This window comes from Protopterus annectens, chromosome 1.part0 (genome assembly GCF_019279795.1).
Source record: "Protopterus annectens isolate FY-2018-M chromosome 1.part0, PAN1.0, whole genome shotgun sequence".
Classification (NCBI taxonomy): domain Eukaryota; kingdom Metazoa; phylum Chordata; order Ceratodontiformes; family Protopteridae; genus Protopterus; species Protopterus annectens.
The window spans coordinates 1017111369-1017130917 of record NC_056725.1 but is presented as its reverse complement, the minus strand read 5'-3'; the positions used below and the strand labels follow the sequence as shown (position 1 = coordinate 1017130917).

The window sequence follows — 19549 nt, the reverse complement described above, 5'->3', positions numbered from 1 at the left end:
TTCCACGTTTGTGTTAACCTCCTTCTCCACTTTTCCCATAAAAATGCTCTTTAAGATTTTGCATCCATAGTTGGATTTGTCTTCTCTAGACCTCCACCATTTCACAGTTTACCTTTTGACCCATCCAGCATCAAATGTAATTCAACAGTTCTATTGTGCATGATTAAACTAATTTAATGTCGCATTGAAAACACCAACAAAAAAAGTTTAAACATGCACAATGCTGAAAATGAAAAATATCGAATGAAATATCAAGAAAGGAAAACAGTTTCCTCTCCCAATATTTACATTAAAACCCTCCATAAGAGTAGCCTCAAATTCATCTGGATAGTATCAGTGTTAGGGGAAGGTTTTTATGAAGGAAAGTGTAGGCTTAGGGTTAAGGGAAGGGGCAGCATTAGGGTTAGGGCTAGCACCTATTTCCTCTCTCATACAGCTGCTTCATATGTCCAGGATTCCCCTTACCTTTTCCTGTAACTCCCTGGCTTTCTTGTCTTCTGTTTTTCACACTATTGGATAAACTTTTAACCTTAGGTATTTCTCTGTCCTCCACTTTAAATGGGAAGTCCTAGCACTGTTACATATTATTTAACTATACTTATGATAACCATTTTTTTAAAGTGTAACCTTAATTCTGATTCCTCCACAAAAGTTTGCAATGCCCTTAAATTCTCTGGTAGGGAGGTCTGTCTGTCCTCTGTCAGAAGCATTCTGAGCATGCAAGTTAACCTGTATTTTTTTTTTATTTTAATAGAAAATGCAAAGGAAAAATGGGCATTACTGCCTGGTTCACCTTTTTTCTAGCTTTTCTTCCTCAGACAGTGCCTCATTTCACCATTATGTTTAATTTAGAAGAAGAACAAAGGGCACCATTTTGAAATGTTGGCACTAGTAAAGCTGAGTACTGACACACTTAAAAAAATACAGAAAATGCAGAAGAGCAAATATTGAACATTGCTGTTTTTTTAATTTGTTTTTACAAGGGGACCATTGCACCTGCACCCTCTCATGTGAGAGCAAGTCCCCACACCCCCCAAACTTATATGTACCAACTCTGAGATCTCCATACCTCAAAGAAAAATGGAATATTCTGAGAAATGGCCATCTCAGACTTAGTATTTGTAAGCCCATTTTTCTTGTTATTCAGACTCTGTATTACAAAACTTGCTAAAATGGATCCCAACATTTCAAAAGATTACTGAACAAAGTGTTTATAACTCTCTTATCCATTTTCATTCCCATCCTTAAGTTTCATTTTACCATATCAAATGCATTTTGGCTGTAGGTGTGTGTGTGTGTGTGTGTGTGTGTGTGTGTGTGTGTGTGTGTGTGTGTGTGTGTGTGTGTGTGTGTGTGTATGTGTGTGTGTGTTATAGAAGAATAACTGTGGCAGAGCTGGCAACCTGGGAGTGTAAACACTGGCTCTAGATTATCACCACTGCTGATGTGATGCCCCAACCTTATGTGCAAAAATAGAATAAAGGGGGGTTATGGATGGATGGCTATCAGATGCAATCTGTTTGTCTTTTAAAATAGTCCCAGTCCTCCCATTACCTTGTTATTTTACCCATTCTCAAATGTTCATTAGAAGACCTCAGTGGTCACTGGAATATCATGTCTTCACAAATCCCCTGCATTTCTACCATCATGTAAAATTGTAAAATGTGCATTTCTATCATGATATTTGCTACATCTATTAATTGCTGCTGTACAGATTTTCTTATATATTATTTTGAGTTCTATTTTGGATATGTACAACTCACTGCCTCTCTGTTACACTATTTTCTTTGTGAATTATTTCACTTAGGCAATGCCTACAAATGGTCAGTTTTGATCAGGTTACTACACCAGTAAATAAATGTAAAAGAAAATATAAAAAAAATAATCTGCTCTTTTCCTTTAACTCCCATTATCTCCTTTTATAGCCTTAGTGCTGTCACTCTACTAAAAAAAAAAAAATTGCATCTAAGTTGCTGAGATATGGGTCTAAAGTCTGTGTCTTCTGGTCCATCTTCCGTTTTTCTAGCACAATAAGTGCAGCTTTTTTAAAGTAATATTTTTATCATATTATTAATTTCTAACATGAGCTTGCATACAAGTATAGCAATAAAAAAAAATCACAAAAACACTTTCCATTGTCATATGCATGCATTATGACACAGCTTTCTCACAGCTCCATTATTTTACTCTTGTGCACAAGAGCATACCCATTTGCTTTTCATTTCCTACAGTCTACTTGGTCATATATTTGAGCATTATTTTGTATATATTGTTCTCAAAATGCACCATTCACTTATATGAAAATTACTTCCTCCATATTTTAATGATCCTGTCTTTAACTCTTTTGATTCCTTTACCATATTCAGTACTTCATTTACAGCTGGTTTAAACTTTGATTCCCACTTTTCAGTAATCGCTTTTTAACATTAAACATTAATAAGGCCTTACTATTTCATAACAATGATAAACCTATTCAGGAAATCAATAACATCATCTCCTTAGTTAACATTTTCCACCAATTGTGTCAGGACATTCCGCAGAGAGTGCTTAAACGTCATCAACTCCACACTTTTCTAGGAAATGTCTTCATTTTCCTGTGTCATTCCCTTCACATCCCCAACTTCCATTCTTTGCTTGAGGGAAAATCCTCTGAAGTCTGCATGGAGTATAAAAGGAGCTATGTAAATATTTCCATGCAGATATCCTAAATCATCTGGACTTTATATAATATCTGGAGGCCTTACCAATTTCTTACCATTGCTCTTATGTAATTTGCCATTGCAATCTTCTCTATGACTTTTCCAGTCTCCTCTAATCATTTCTTATAGTTGTCATGTAGTGTGTTATGTGCCTTATTAATTATCCCTTTCTTACTACCATATTTTTCTTTGATTTTGCTAAAAACTCTGCCAGAGCTGGTGTTTCACGCATTCCTTCTCCCATCTGTATATACAATGGCTGATTTGGAAGACATTCTCTGACCCGCAGTTGGAACATCTGCTTGGCTTCTTCCTGCTCTGTCACTTTTCACTTCCATTCTGTTTGCTCCCAGTTAATTCCTGCCAACCTCTGCCTGTTTTCTGCACCCATGTTTGTATGAATTACCATTGGCAAAATCTTTATCCACCACTGGTTTAGTATTTATAGTGTTCTCTAGAAAGATATATATGTATATATATATATATATTTATATATATATATATATATATATATAGTGGATGTGTGTGTGTATATGTATATATATATATATATATATATATATATATGTATAGTTATGTAAAGGCTTGTTTCCAAAACCCTAATATTTTATCATGCTGTGGCATAATTTTCCATTTTGATGTACAGAAGAGAATCGATTATCCAAACTAATTGGTACCTAGGGTAGTTTGTATAATCAAACTGTTCAGATAATCAAACATGTAATTGAACCGGATAAAAAAAAACCACTTCTAAAATCTTGTTTTTTTCTGCACGCAGGAATACACTTTTCAACCATTCAGTGATTTCAGTGGACAATAAAGAGTATATTTCACACACAAGCTGGCTACAAGCTGAAAAAACATGCTCAAGTGACTACATATAATGTTTACATATTCAGACTTCATGATTTTGCCTACCCAAAAACTTTGGAAGGCTGGTTCTGATAACTGACGTTTCGGATAATCGACGTTCAGATAATCAACTCTCTGCTTGCAATATATATAAGAGTTTCAGTTATGTAGTTTTAAAGTTTACTTCAAATCACATAGTCCTAAACAACCCTGTTTAATAGGAAGAAGCAGTGTGTCCCACTTTACTCTTCCCTCCCTTAGTAAATTTCTTAAACACTTTATTAGTTATTGTCCATAGCTTTTCCTTTGGCTGATAAAACTATACCCAACTCATTTACAGCGCCAAAGGAACTGAAAATATTTTCACTGTTGTGTATAACATTAGTTTCCAATCATTTTTTTAATGATCATCTGCTTGGTCTCTTCCCACATATCCTTAGCTCCCACAATAAAGTCCTTTTTAATCCATTTGCCTAAGTACCTCATCTTTTCATGTTCACAGAAATATGGGTATTGTGTAACTAATTAATGTCTATGCACATAATTTACTGCCATAGCATTTGTTTTACCTCCATTTATTTTACCCCCTGAAAATAAACCTTGTTGTTATAGTTAAAAATTGTCAAGTACACTATAGTGTCATTTACAAGCAAAGCTACGTTTTGGCTGTCATAAAAGTCATATCCCTTATCTTTTTATTTAGAAGTTACAAGTATGTAGCAAATAAAGGGGAAAGAGAGCATCCACGTTTAGCCTTTCTGTTCAAACTCAAGTTGTGAGAAAGGACTCCAGCCACTTCTATTTTTGCCTCTGATTCATCATATATTCTCCATATTAACTCTGTTACACTGCTTGGGAAATTAAATGGTAACACTGGCCAACTCATGAATTCTTAGCAAACCATAAAACACTTTTTCCTCATCCAAACAAATCAGCAGTAACAGAGGTTTTATAAATATTCTGATTCCTTCTGAATCATCATCATCATATTAAACCTTTCAAATGTTTATCTCCCAGGGGTTTCAAAATGGCAGCAGTAATGTAAGCAGATAAAACAAAGTTTGGGCAGTACACAGTTTAAATGAACAAGAGTCTGCAAACTACTAGAAACTGTAAACAGAAATTGGTAGCTGAAGTGCATTTGGCATCCAGAAAGTCTATAACAAAAATATAAAAAAAATGAAGTAGAAAGGAGAGCGTATGTGACAATTCAGAAGAAGATTTTAAACCATTATGGTGGAGGACAGCTGGGAAAAGCAGATGACAGTGGCATGTGAAGGAGAAACATTTCAGTCATCCTAGAGGAAAAGGATTGACCAAATGCACTCCAAGATGTTCAAGATAAGTGGGTCCCTGTTGAAATGTGTAGATGCAAATAACAGAAGGCTGTATGAAATAGGAGAGGATGTTCTTTGTGTTTCACTGTTGCAGTCATCACATTTGGGTTATCTGCTTGCAGTAGCCCTCAGTCGGCTTGATTATCAAAGTCTTGGCAACTGTGTCAGTTGCTGTCTCATCTTCCATGACGTCAGGTAGTCAAGGGTGTAAAGCATGCAGCCGATGCCATTACATCCGTTTTTCTTGCCGTGCGGAGCCCGAAGCAGAAGCAGTTCGCAAGTGCCGGTCGGCCGACTCCTGAAATTTTCATTTTCGAGTTTCAGAACTGAAGTCTTCAACTAAAGCTAAGTACCCCATTGGGGAAGCTTTTTCTTGCTCTAAACCGATGTCACTAAAAATCAGTAATTGTATTTCTTGTGGAAAGCAAATACCTCACAAAGATTTTCATTCGTACTGTATTCCTTGCCTAGGCCCTGAACACGATGTACCTCGCTGTAGGTTTTGTACCTTATTTAAGCAACAAACTATTCGTCATCGGTATATTTATGCTTCTAAATATTTTGGTACTCGGTTCAATTATCCAGATATGTCTTCGGTAAGCCATCCGACTACTGACATTCCGAAAAAACGCAAAGATAAAGACAGAGACAGTCCGCCTAGGTCCATAGCTGCCGACAACGCTTCTCCTAAGCCAGTCGCCAGGTCACCGGTACTCAGTGAGGCGCTTTCGCAGCCCCTGATACCCACTACTTCAGATTCGCAGGCCTCTACTGAGACCCATTCGGAGTCCAGTATGCCACGAGATGCTTCAGCTGTGGAACCTGCGGATGTCTCTACCTTGGATGGGTCCGGAGCCGCTGTGCAGGCACCGGCTTCTGAGGGTGTATTCAGGCCTACTGAAATGCGTATTAAACCAACACCATCTTCTTCTTTAACTCAAACTATGCCTAGAAAACCGATGCCTAGACTGCATGGTCAGCCCTCTATGCCTAAAAAACAGATGATAAGAATGGCTGAAAACCTTATTACTTTAATCAGGGAAAGCCAACCTTCCCCCACTAAGAGACCTAGGACTGAATTTGCTTATGATACTTCTGAGCAGGATTCTGAAATTTCTGTTTCCTCTGATGACCTGGATTTACCCTTATCTACCTCTGAGGATTCTGATGCAGAGGACTCTGTTCCCCTCTGCTCCTCCCCCCCAGAGGATTTCTCTTTTGGTGAAACCCTGCATACTCTTAGGGAGCACTTTCGCTGGGAAAGCCAGGATTACTCTGATTCTAAAAAGAGGCTTAGGGATTTCTTACTCCTGCCCCAGCACCGGCATTTAGCTATCCCTCCTGAATTAGACATTATTGATGACACCTTTTTTGAATCTAGTTTGGCCCCTGACTCTTTACCTCCTGCTCCCAGAAAACCTGATTGATATTACAGGGTTTCTGACTCTCGCAAGTTCCTTTTTAAAAATCCTACTGCTGATCCTGAGACCATTTCACAGGGACCCAAAGGCATCAAAGCTACTACTGCCAAAAATCCTACCCCCTCTGATAGAGACTCCAAGGCGCTGGATAGATGGGGTAAGAAAGTATACACTTCTGCATCTTTGGCCATTAGGGCCTTAAACTGCCAGTTTCATATGTTAAAGTATCAGCAGCATATCATTGGATTGCTTAAACAGAAAATGATGTTGATTCCTGATTGTGCTGAAAATAAGGATTTACAGGATTTAATGCATTCTGCTGAACAGGTTGGAAAGCATACTTTGCAATGTGGTTTTGATTCACTAGAGGCATCTTGCAGGGCTGCTGTCACTGGGTCTGTACTTAGAAGACATGCTTGGCTTAAGGAGCAATCTTTGCCGGATCCTTTTAAAGCTAAATTGCTGGATGCTCCCTTAAAGCAGGACCCCCTGTTTGGCAACAAAACAGAAGTTCTTAAAAAGATGGAGGAAAAAGCTAAATCTATGCAAACTGTTAAAGATTTCCTACAGGTACAACCTCCAAGATTTAGTAGGCATTGGCCCTCTAAGAATTGGTCTTTTCCTGCCTCTTCCAGCCCTTCTCAGTCCAAACCCAGAACCAGCAGAACACCAGGCTTCAATCCCAGGGTACGCCCAGGACTAAACAGTTGGGGGTTCCCACTTCCAAATCAGGGAGTAGTAAGACTCCCCCCTATGGTAAACTGTCTCAGTGACTTAACTTTAAAACTTCCAAGCACTTCTCAACTAACTGCTCCTTTAGGAGGAAAGATTGCTCTGCAGGTAAAAAACTGGGAACTCATTACCCAGAACAAATGGGTGTTAAATATAGTTTCCCAAGGATACAGATTTCACTTCCACACATTACCAACCCCAAACGGTTGGTCAGATCTACCCCCAAATCAGTGGGCAGAGGCTCAAAAGCAAGTACTCGCTCTTAAGCATAAAGGCTATTCAAACTATGCCAGAAGAGGAAAAGGGACAAGGTTTCTACTCAAGATTTTTCCTGGTACCTAGAAAAGACAACTCTTGGCATCCTATCCTGGACCTTTCCATATTAAACACCTTTTTGGCGAGTCCAAAATTCAAGATGCTAACTCTTCACCAGCTACTTCCTATGCTAGGCAAAGATGCCTGGTTGGCAGCACTGGATTTAAAAGAAGCCAACTTGCACATCCCAATCAGGGAATCTTGCAGAAGATACCTACGCTTCAAAGCAGGCTACATGCACTATCTGTTCTCTGCACTGCCCTTTGGCTTATCTACTGCATCCAGGATATTCACAAAGTGCCTAGCTCCAGTCATTGCATTTTGCAGGCAAAGACATATTCAAATATACCCATACCTGGATGATTGTCTAATTCAGGTAGAAAGACAGGACATACTTTTGAATCATCTGGCATTTCTACAAAAGGTGCTAACTTGTCTGGGGTACACCATAAACGAAAAGAAATCCCATCTGGTACACTGTCAACAAATTAAATTCCTTGGAGCAAGCTTGAACACAACTTCCCAGATGGCTTTCCCCATGCCAGAGAAACAAATTCATTTGACAACTTACTTCAAACTAATGGCCACAAAAACCCTGATATCTGCAAGGCAAATACTGCAAGCCTCGGGGTTCATGGCCTCCTGCATTCTACTAATTCCATATGAAAGACTGCCTATTAGGAAACTACAATGGCATCCAAAAAGCCTATGGTGTCAGCATTCTCAGGATCTAGAAGCAATGATCCCTGTCATACCTTGCCTACAGTTAGAGTTCTTTTGGCAGGCAGAGGCTTGCCACCTAAACAAGGGACTACCATTCACTCTACCCCCTGCCGCCCAAACCCTAACAACAGACACATCAGACTATGCATGGGGGGGCTTACCTGGCAGGGAAGTGCATTCAGGGCAAATGGAACCCAAGTCAAATGCACCTGCATATCAATCAAAAAGAAATGTTAGCTGTACAGAATATTCTGACAGCCTTCAAGGACCACATTCTTCCAGGATATTTAATGGTAAGGACGGACAAAACCACTGTTATGTGGTACATAAACAAGCAGGGGGGTACTCATTCTTACCCCTCTGCAGACTAGCCATGGCTCTGTGGAACACAGCCTTGAGCTACCAAGTGCATCTACAGGCTCAATTCCTGCCAGGAAAACTAAATACACTGTCAGACGAACTAAGCAGAAATCTCATGGACCCACATGAGTGGAAACTGGAACCAAAGATTTTCAACATGTTGATAAACAAATGGGGGAGCCCAAATATAGGTCTGTTTGCCTCCCCCCAGAACTACCAATTGGACAAAATCTGCACAAGGACTCCCCACAAACAAGCTTGGAAAGTGGATGCTCTGTCCTTCAACTGGAAAAGTCTGTCAGTTTATGCCTTTCCTCCTCTGCCTCTCCTCTCCAAAGTACTACTAAAGATCAAACAGGACAAACCAAGGATGATACTGATTGCACCAGACTGGCCACGCCAACACTGGTACCCCCTCTTGTGCAGTTCGTCACTGCTGGCTCCATGGCACCTGCCTCAGACCCCTACCCTGCTGTCACAGCAGGAGAGCCAGATTCTGCACCCTCAGCTTCAAACCCTGACCCTGGCAGTCTGGCTAATTTCCTAATCTCTCCATTACCATCCCTCAGTAAACAAGTGTTGGATGTCATTTTGGAGGCAAGGAGGCCTAGTACTAGAAAATCTTATGCTGAAAAGTGGAAAAGATTCTGTGCCTGAACTAAACTCAAGGCATGGGCACAGCAGCACCCAATTTACCTCAGATTCTTCATTACATAACTGAGATGCTTCATAAGGGCCTTTCTTTATCCTCCATCAAAATTCATGCCTCAGCCATTTCAGCTCATTACATCACAGAACCACCCCTCTTCTCACATCCACTGCTCAAGCAGTTCCTCAGAGGGACCAAAAACTTAAGACCACCCAGGAGAGCTACTACCTGGAGTTCTGTACATAATTTCACCAAGCATTACCATTTACCAATTTTCTCTAAATCCAGAGCTGGCTTTGCCACTGCAGTCTTGCAGGGCCTTATAGCTGGTCCTAATGCTATCTAAATGCCTCCTCCCATCCTTAGCTTTGGGAATCTGCCCAAATGTGATGACTGCAATAGTGAAACATGAAGAATATAGTACAGTTGTGTACACTTGCTGAAGACATGGTTAGAGGAAGAACTTATTTCTACTCTGTGGAGAAAGGGAACATACTAAAAGATAGGAGACAGAAGGGTTTGCACAGATAATGACTTTTCATTACAAACACAGGCAGAAATGCTTTCTACCTTCCATAAGACTCTGCAGGGGAATAAAATTTCATTTCAAGTTATTATATCCTGCATTACTTTGGACTTCTCTCCACTTATATTAAAATCCTACTCAGACCCTTGATAGACCAAGTTGAACTGCAATGGGAAAACAACATAGGGAGGCAGGAGAAGGTAGTGAGTGCACAAGCAATCAGTTGACAGATGCAGAAAAGGAAACTTTGAACACTTCATGGTAGACATTTCCTGTGAAGCCATTTCATGGTGGATAAAACAAAGGAGAGGAAGCAGCTTTAAAAGAATGGAAGACTCCATAAAAATAAACGTTTGCATAGAAAAGTATGTGATATAATAAAAATGTGAGTACAATTCTGAATGGCATCTTAAAACCATTGAAATCGGTAAGTACTAGAGAAACAAAATATGTTTAAAATAACTGTAATATTGTAAGTACTACATGACAAAGGTGTACTTAAACATGAAAGTTTATGTTTGACTGAATGGAGTGGGGAATCCTGTACTTTTCTCAAATTGCAAACTGTGCTTGTGTTGCTTTTAATAAAGGTACTGTGACAGTGTGGAAGGGGGTGGGAGTAAATGCCTGACGAATGGAAAAGGAAACTAATATAGTTTGTGATGGAATCCAGTAGACAGTATTGCATATTGTTAGTACTGATAATATTTGCAAAATGTATATGAATGCATATAAAATTAATGAGATATGTATGTTGAATGAGTAGGTTTGGTAGCAAAATTCACAAAAATAATGCACTTGAAACACTGAATGAGGGAAGTTTGATTAATCGTAGGATCATAGGAGGTTACTAGGCAATTTTACCCTAGGGCCCCTTATAAGCCTAGCCATGTTTTACCCTTGTTTCCACTATCAGTACCTCTCACCCCTGTCCAAGAGGGACATAGGTGGAACCCCTGGGGTGAATTTACGGTTAGCCATCCAGTCATCCAGATTGTGTTTGAAGAGGGCCATTGAGGTGCTCTGCTTGACATGAAGTGGGAGTCTGTTCCAAAGGTGTAGTAACCTGTGGGAGACAAATCTGTCCTGTTAATGTCATATACCAGGTTAAGGTCATTAGAGTGAGTAACCCTTTTACCATTGTACCGTTTGACTTACAGATATGGTGCATTTCCAATAAAGCAGGGTCAAAGATTGCCTTATATGCAAGGCAAGGATTGCCTCTGAGTAGTCTGTATGAAACAGAATAAAGTGACAGTGATTTCAGATGATACTTGTAGGATAGATGCTGAAGACCTTGAATTTTCCTTGTAAGGAACCTTTGTGGCCTCTCCAGCTGCTGCAGGTGCTTGGAAAGGTACATACCAAAAGGGGCATTGTACTCAATTACTGGTCTGCTGAGGGAAGAGTACAGGGAGGTTATGTCCAGATATGTGACAGAAATCAAGAGTGTATACTTTTAGTCCTGTTAATGAATGTAGTAAGTCCAGTAAGTCATGCAAAATGAATGAAACAACTACAACTGGAATAATGCTAGCGATCAAGATTCACAGAAGAAAACTATGTACTGGAAACACTGACTTAGGGAAGTTGGTTAAAGGCTGGAAGTTATTTAGCATAACTTAAATGTGAAGCATATACACTAGAAAATGCTTTAAAACTATTCAGATCAGTATCTACCAGTGAGGAAGTACTTCATTTCATTTTCTTATCACCTTTGCTATCAGACTGTAGAGTGATTTTTTTTCAGTCTGCATAGACTAGTCTATCTCTATTGCTCTTAGACTGCAGTTTGGACTATATTTCTTAAAGCTCTTTGTTAGACTTGGCAAGACTATGAGGTTTACTTATACAGTGGTAGATACAGGATGGATTTTAATGTTGTTTGGATAATATTGAGCTTCTGGGTGGTTCTTCCACTGCTATTTTTCATGCTGGCCTTGAATGGGTCATAGACAATATTTAATCATATTCAGGCTAAGCCATGGACAGACTTAAAATACTTTTCCAAATGGTATAATTATCTGGGTTGGCATCAGTTTGCTTTTTCTTTGGCAGTCACAGTGAATCATAACTGACTGGAGGCACTTTAGTACCTTAGTGATCTGTCTTTGAATATGAATCACGAATTTAGATCACTTAGATAAAGACATTTGTGCCTTACCATTTTGTCCTGTATTTGAATGTAAGCATACTATCCACATATTTGAAGACATGCACCTAGTTTAAACACTCTGTCCTCAGTGTAGGTTGCAGTGTCCAGGGTTTACTCTTACCTAAAGGTGCATTGATCATAAAATTTATTATAATAAGTTGTGAGGTCCAGCTAGCTTGTCCCAAAGAAGAAGACGTGGTTTGAAAGCTGTATTAATGTCATTACTTTTAATAAGTGAGGTTTTTTGTGGTAGTGATTTCGGCCTCCTACCAATGAACTACACAGGCCTGTAGTCACCACTTAGCTCATGCAAGCCTGTAGCACCTTTATGTATACTTCTGGTTAACACCATAGCTTTTTATGGTGTCCAAACCTTATTTTTCTGGCTTCTTTAGGTGACTTACCAGCTAATAATAGGCAGTATTAGAAAGGGTAATTAGGTTTTAACAAAATGACACTAAGATTGTCAGTCTGGGGGACTTGTAAGATGGATGCAAACTGAGTAACAGCTTAATTTCAGCTCTTCCAGTCTGAAAACAGAAATTCAGAAAAAAGAGCCAGTGAATTTGCACTTTTGGGTAAATTTCATTTACTGGTTATTAAGTGCACTGCCTGGATGACAGCAAAGAAGAACTTTAGAGAACCTGAAAGAAAATCAACCACAAAGGGTATGGAGAAAACACTGGCTGGAAAGAATCCTGCAGCTGTTAGTAAAAAGCAATTCAAGCTCCAGCTTTGGTACAAAACATAACTTCCAGTAGTCTAAAGGAAATAAATAAGTCAAATGTGCTCAGAGCTGATTAAAGTAAATGAAACACTGAAGGAGTATATCAAGGCAAATTGCAAAAGGCTGGGAAAATTGGAAGAAGCTTTAAACAGATATTCATATGAGCTGATAAAACTGCAGAAATCAGAGGTCAAAATGAAGAAAAGGCTGACTGAGAATGAGGCTGCTCAAGAAGAAATGTTTCAAAAAATGATAGAATTAGCAGACAGAGCACATAGGGAAAACCTGAGATTTTCTGCTGTGCCAGAGACACTGGAAGGAACAAACTGTATTAATTTTATGAAAGCACAAATAAGCAATTTAGACTGGTATTGCACATCAGGAGTTGTTAATTGAAAGGACACATCATGTGTATGCTCCAAACCTGGTCAAGAGAAAGCAGCCAAGACCTCTAATAGTAAAAATGCAATCCTACCAGCAGAAAGAGTTGATTCTGACAACACTGCGGTGGAATGACACAATATTAAAAGGTTGGAGACAGTAGAGTGTTTGTGGAAAAGGGCTACTACTGTACACCAGGCAGAAGAGGAATAAATTTATTCCAGTAATCAGGGAATGTTCAGAAGCAGGTGTGAGATTAAAGCTGCTGTATCCATCCATCTTCAGAATGTTTTTCTCTGGAGAATCAAAGTAATTTCCTCATACAAAACATGCTAAGCAGGAAATACAAAAGTTTATTCAACAAATAGTGAGTTATCAAACAGAAGGGGACTCTGCTTTGTATTCTTCTGATAACAAAGCTCGTAGAGAGACTTTGCCAATGAAACATTTTCCATTGTTCTAAAGGAAAATACTTGAGAGACAGAGAAAAGCACATGAGTTGACTACAAGAACCAGGAGTATGTTGGAAATAAACCATAGACTAGAGTTGGCAGATGTTGGTCAAGATGAAAACCAGCAACCCTGAAATTACTGAATAAATGTAGGGTTGAAAAGCATTGATCACATTTGTGAAATATGGCTAAACAAGAAAACCAGGAAACATTGGACTTTCTTGTTAAACTTGTAGGGATTCCAAAGCATATGCCCTACCTCTTGTCATTAATGTTTGGGTGAACATTAAGAAGAGGCGAGGAGGAAAGGAGGTAAGTGCAAGTAAAACAGTTTTGTTCCTAATATTTTTTATAAAACATGACATATGTTGTATGTTATATAGTAAAGCACTTGCAGTTATTCTGGGGTGTTATATGGATACTGAAGTGAACAAATGCCCTTCTTTCTTCTTCTTCTTTAGTTTTAAGAAATGTAGGCATTGTGGTGTAAAAACAGACGAAAGCCTGGACAAAAGCATGTTTGTGGTGTAAAAACAGAAGAAAGCCTTGACAAAAGCATGTTTAAGATAATAGACTGTAATCTTGGGTTGTTGAGCCAAGGGATAGGTTGTAAAAGTATGCAGATAATGATATAAATAAAATTTATATGCTTTTTCTTACTTTTGCATAGAGGAATGACTGGATTAAGGCCTTTGATCTAATAAGTTTTAAGTAGAAGCCTGTAAATAATTACATTGAATGTAATGAAAAGTTTTCCTTTAGCAAATAAATGTTTGCAGTGCAACATTTGAAGCTTGTAGCTGAAGGCAACTCTGCTTCTGGTTCTGTTTCTAGCATTGCCACTTATCCATTTTTTCCAAACTATCCAGAAATCAAACTGATTGTTCATTAGTTCAGAAAAAATTGTACAAACTCTGGTATTCTGTTTTAAAAAAAGAAACCAACTATCAGAGTTTGTTAAATCTGCAGATTTACTATTCCTTTTTACAGAAAAATGTAGTAAATTGGCAGAAAAAAAGTATCATGAATGGAAAAAGAGGGTGTTCCCCCTCACGTGATGTGATAATGACATCATGAAATGGGTGGAAAGTGGACATGGAAAGGGGAGGAGATGAGTGGGGTTATGGGATGTGTGAGGGGTGTGGCCTTGGTATGATTTTGGCAACAATGAAAGTTGGCTATCCTACTTGTTTCTATGGAGACCAGCTGATAACAGGTCAATACAAGCAGATTTTGTTTCAGTGGCTAAAAGTTAATACTTTCTGAAAGCATTCAAGTTGTTTTCTACAGGAATAAAAAGAAGGCAAAAACAAACAGCACTTAGTGTTAGTAGAACAGGCTGTACCATGTGCTTAGCATGTTGTTGTAGCTTTCGGCTTTTCCTGGTTAGGGGTCGCCACAGTAGAACTCCTGTCCGCTAATGAGTGGCAGTAGATTTTTATGTACCAACTTGCCAGGCCTGACGCACAACCTTCAACGAAGGTACGCCCATTCACGCATGTCTCCACGCAGAAGACGCTTTAGCTGAGAATCGAACAGGACAATGTCTTACTGTGAGGCGACAACGCTACCACAGCACCAATAACCTTAATTATAGTTCAGTTAAAGGTTGTGAGTGTAGCTGTCAATCTGAGACAATTGTGCCTGTTAGGAGGGTTAAACTTCATTATTTGAAGATGCACATAGTTCTTTGTCTTTGTATTAAGTTAATATATTATGGGAGTGTGTTTGTGTTTTTTGCTTGATTTTCATTAAAACAAAAAGTCTTGTAAGATGTGACATAGATTCAAATGGATAAGACAAGAAACAATTGTAAGAAAGATCAACCTGCCCAACATTAGTGTCTGCATGTAACACAAAGGCTGAAACTAGACATTTACAAAAGCTGTTATACATAACAGGTGGAAATAGCAATTTAATATCATAATGGAAGCACTTTTCATATTATCTTTAAACCTGAATGGTCTCATGGTAGTGAACTATATTAAGAATTGCAAAGTGCAAATAGCAATGCTACAAGAGATACATATGGAAAAACTGAATATTTGAATTTGATAAAGGACTTCAGATGGTTATTCAGCAGATTATCTGGGACATATGAAAGGGGGAGGGTACTTGTAATAACTGCTAGAGGAAATAGAATAGTAATAGAACAGAAAAAAATACAATGCCAGATTGTAGCAATAAGGGGCTACTGACAAGGGAGGAGGATTATGCTGGCATGTAGTTATAGTCTATCTAAAACTGCTACAATGGAGCTTAAGAAAATTCTGGGAGTAGTAATCAGCTTTCAGCAAGGAGTATTATTTACAGGTTGGGACTGGAATTTGATTTTCAACACTGATGATGTATCTGAGGGGCCTAAAGTGGAAAATATAATGAAAGAGAGTAGAGTTTTGAAAAAAATTATGAAAATCTTTGGTATGGAATTTATGAATTAAGTAGTAGGACCTCAGAGAGAATTTACATATTATTCCCCAGTGTGCAGAAATTGGGCTAGGCTAGACAGAAATGATATTTTACATGAACATATGCATTTAATTGAATATTTTGATATGCATACTATAAGTATTTCAGATCACACACCAGTAATAACTAAAATAAAAATGAGATACACTCTGACACTTCCCCAGCTGTCTGTTAAACAGCAGAGGAACTGGTAGTAGAAATTATTTGGGAGTTATTAGAAAAGATAGAAATTTTTTCAGAAAATATACCTAGGGAGTGGGATAAAATGAAAGTGGTGTTTAAAAATAGGTTAGAAATGAAATTAGAGATGACTAAGAAGTAACAAGAATTATTTAGAGGGACTGAAAAAGGTTAGAATATTGCTGAATAGGGGAAATCTCACAAAACAAGAAGGGGCGTCACTGAAGAGTACTAAACAGAAAATAAAGGACTATCTCAATAATATGTATAGGTTTAGAAAGATTGCTGTTAAGCAACTGTTTTTTGACAATGACTCTAGCACAAAATCATTTAGCACAATGGCTCAGGCAAGAGGAAGTAGAAAGAGTTGTTGCCAAGCTTAGGGAGCCTGTAACAAGGAAGAACAGAGATCCTTTAGAGTTGTTTAGAAATATTTCAGAAATTTTATGAAAACATGTATAAAGCAGAGAAATGTCAAAATCAAGGAAAAGTACAAATGTAAATGTTTGGTGAAGAATTAAACATCCCAAGCTTACAGGTAGATGAGGCTCAATTACTAACAGTTAGGATAGGAGGAGAAAAGATAAAAATGGTGAAGTATAACCAGTACACAGGAAAATCTCCAGAAATAGTTGGTATTCCTGTGGAAGTTTGGAAGCTATGAGGGAAGAAAATGATAAAGATCTGGAAGTTTTTTTTTAAATAGTATTTTAAAAAGAGAACTACCAGCATCCTGGAAGAAACTATGATGTCTGTAATTGCTAAAGATGATAAAGATCCATCAGATCAAGCTTCATATAGGCCCATTTTCATTCCAAACCATGATTATAAAGTGTTTATGTCTATAATGGCTAAAAGGAATGGCAAAGGTGGGGCCAAACTGATGTATGTAGATAAGTGTGGTTTTGTGTAGGGGAAGTAAACATTTGACAATATTAATAGAACAATTATGAAACAGATGGAAGCAGAATTTAAGAAAATACCACTGCTTTTGTAGGGTCTTGATGCAGAGGAAGCATTTAGCAGAGTAAGCTGGGATTTTATGAGCAGGTCAATGGAAGCATTTACATTTCCTGAAAAATTTTTAAGGTTGAGTAGGAAGGTATATGAGGGATCTGAGGCAAAAATTAAAGTGGGTGGGGTCCTCTTCGATAATTTCTACTTGAGCAGAGGAGCCAGGCAGGGGTGTCCTTTTCCCCTTTGTTATTTGCATTATATTTAAAACCATTGGCAAAGAAAATAAGGGACTCAGAAATTCAAAGATGTAATACGTGTGGTAGTCAGGAAAAACTGACTGTATTTATGGATGATATTGTTTTACATCTGACAAAAACAGAAAGAGACATTACAGTGTTATGGAACATTTTGAGACAGTTTCAAATGTTTTTGGGATACAAAATTAATAAAGCTGAAACAAAGGCAATAGTGGTAAAATATGTACCCACACACACATTGGTTCAGCATTATCCATATTTATGAGGATAATGAAGTATTTAGAAGTATGGATTAAAAATGATTGTGGTGTGGCAGCTAAGGATATGTGAAAAGAGACTAAACAAAAGATAATACAAAAACTGAGAAATTGGAACCTTTGTTATATGGATATGAATAGTAAGATACAAGCAGTTAAAATGTTTTAGTCCATTTAGTCTTATACAAAAGTCAGGCATATTTTTATGAACCAGGGGAGAAGTTGTGAATAGCAATTAATAAAGAGCTGAAGGACTTTATCTCAGAGGGGAAGACTGTAAGAGTTAAGTGAGATAAGCTGATTTTTCTAGCAGAGCAGGACAGATTGGGATTAACCAATTTGAAGGGGTATTTCAGAGCTATACAGTTAAGGCTCCTATACATAGCACAAGCAGAAAACTATAATTCCAAGTGAAAATTGGATGATGATGAAACAGTGGGGAAGCTCAAGAAACAAGGAGAGACTGTGATTTTGGATGCAGGCCTTTAAGGAGAATAAAAATAATCATACAGAATATTATATCCGTAAAGTAGCAGAAAGTATCCTAAGAACTAAGCCAACACAGAAATGGAGAAAGGAGATTCTGCTGATATGGATGACTGCAATTAGGGATATAGACAGTAGGCAAGAGGGGACGGGAATTTATTGGAGAAAACTGGCAAAGGAACCAAGGTATTGGAAGCAAATAACTAGAGAGAGAATGATGATAGGCAAGATGCCAAGAATTTATTTGGACTGCAAGTTAGAGATTGCCTTCCCTATCAAGGACTGATATCAGAGTATGGGCAAAGTGAAAGAAATAAGGGAGTCCTAAACGAAAGACCAGCACTGGTAGAGTTTTTAGTAGAATATAGAACAGAAGCCGCCATTAAAAAAAGGAATAATTAGTAGAGCATATAAAATATTGCATGATAACTCTTAACAGTTAATCAGAGGGTTTTAGACAGGATTGGGAAGAGAGAATGGATAAGCAGTTCTCAAAGAAACAATAAGAGGATATATGTATGCTCCCCAAATATGAAACAAAATCTAAAAGATTTAGGATTTTTGTTTGGAAATGTTTATACATACATTTTATAACCCAAGTAGACTCCAGAGAATTTTATTTCAGGCAGACTACAAATGTTGGAGGTGTGACAGGGAAGAAAGAGGTAATTCGGAACATATTTTCTGGGAGTGCAGTGAGTTGGCAGACTTTAAGGATTCCCTGCAGGATGCACTTTTGGAGATGCTGGGTGGGCAGATTAGTGTGACAAGGATGATGATTTCTCTGAGCTGTGATACAGATTCAGAATTGACTAAACATGGTAAGGCTTTGCTGTGTCTAATTATGGTAGCTGCCAAAAAAAGCAATTACTAGAAAATGGAAATCAAAATCTAAACCAACTGTACTAGAAGTAGTGAATATAGTAACAGATAAAACAACTGAAATTGAGATCTTTAGAAAAGGGTAGGAGCAAGCTATATAGGAAAACATGGAAATTGTGGTAACAATACATACAGGGAAGGTATGAGGTTTAAAAGAAGGCAGGACTTAAATGAGCTATGTAATGTTTGACTGAAAATGATTGGGTTGACTATAAGTGATGTATAATGTTTGCAACTGGGAGTGTGTCAGTGTGGTTTGTGATGTAAAATGCTTGCAGCTACAATTGTGTCGTGGTTTGTTTTCATTTACATAAATGTATCATTGCTCATACTGTGAGTGATGGTTTAATATAGAATTTTCTTGTTTAAAAAAAAAGGGCAGGAACTGAATAATTAATGTAATGTTGTTTAGGATATATAATATGTAGCAATATATGTGAAGTGTAATGTTTGTAAATGTGAACTTGTTAATACAGTTTGATTACGTTTATATAAATGTAAATTTGCCTATGTCACAAGTGATAATTCAATAAAGGTGTTTGAACAAAAAGACACATTTTAATTTTGAATGGTCTTTGTTGTACTACATACAGCTTTTTAGTACTTTTCAAATCAGAGACTTTTTTTTTTTACTTTTATTTACATGTTGCATTCTTTTTTTTTGCACATTTGTCCAAATAGAATCGATCTTGATTTACGTCATTAGCCTCCAAGTGCACATAAATCAGGAAA

At 37.8% G+C, this 19549-nt stretch overlaps 1 protein-coding gene across 1 annotated transcript in view; it reads left to right on the top strand.

Annotated features, from left to right (window-relative positions):
• Positions 1-19549, top strand: part of NBAS (NBAS subunit of NRZ tethering complex) — a 3380746-nt gene that overhangs the window by 2482065 nt on the left and 879132 nt on the right. The gene's annotated exons all lie outside the window — the stretch shown is intronic.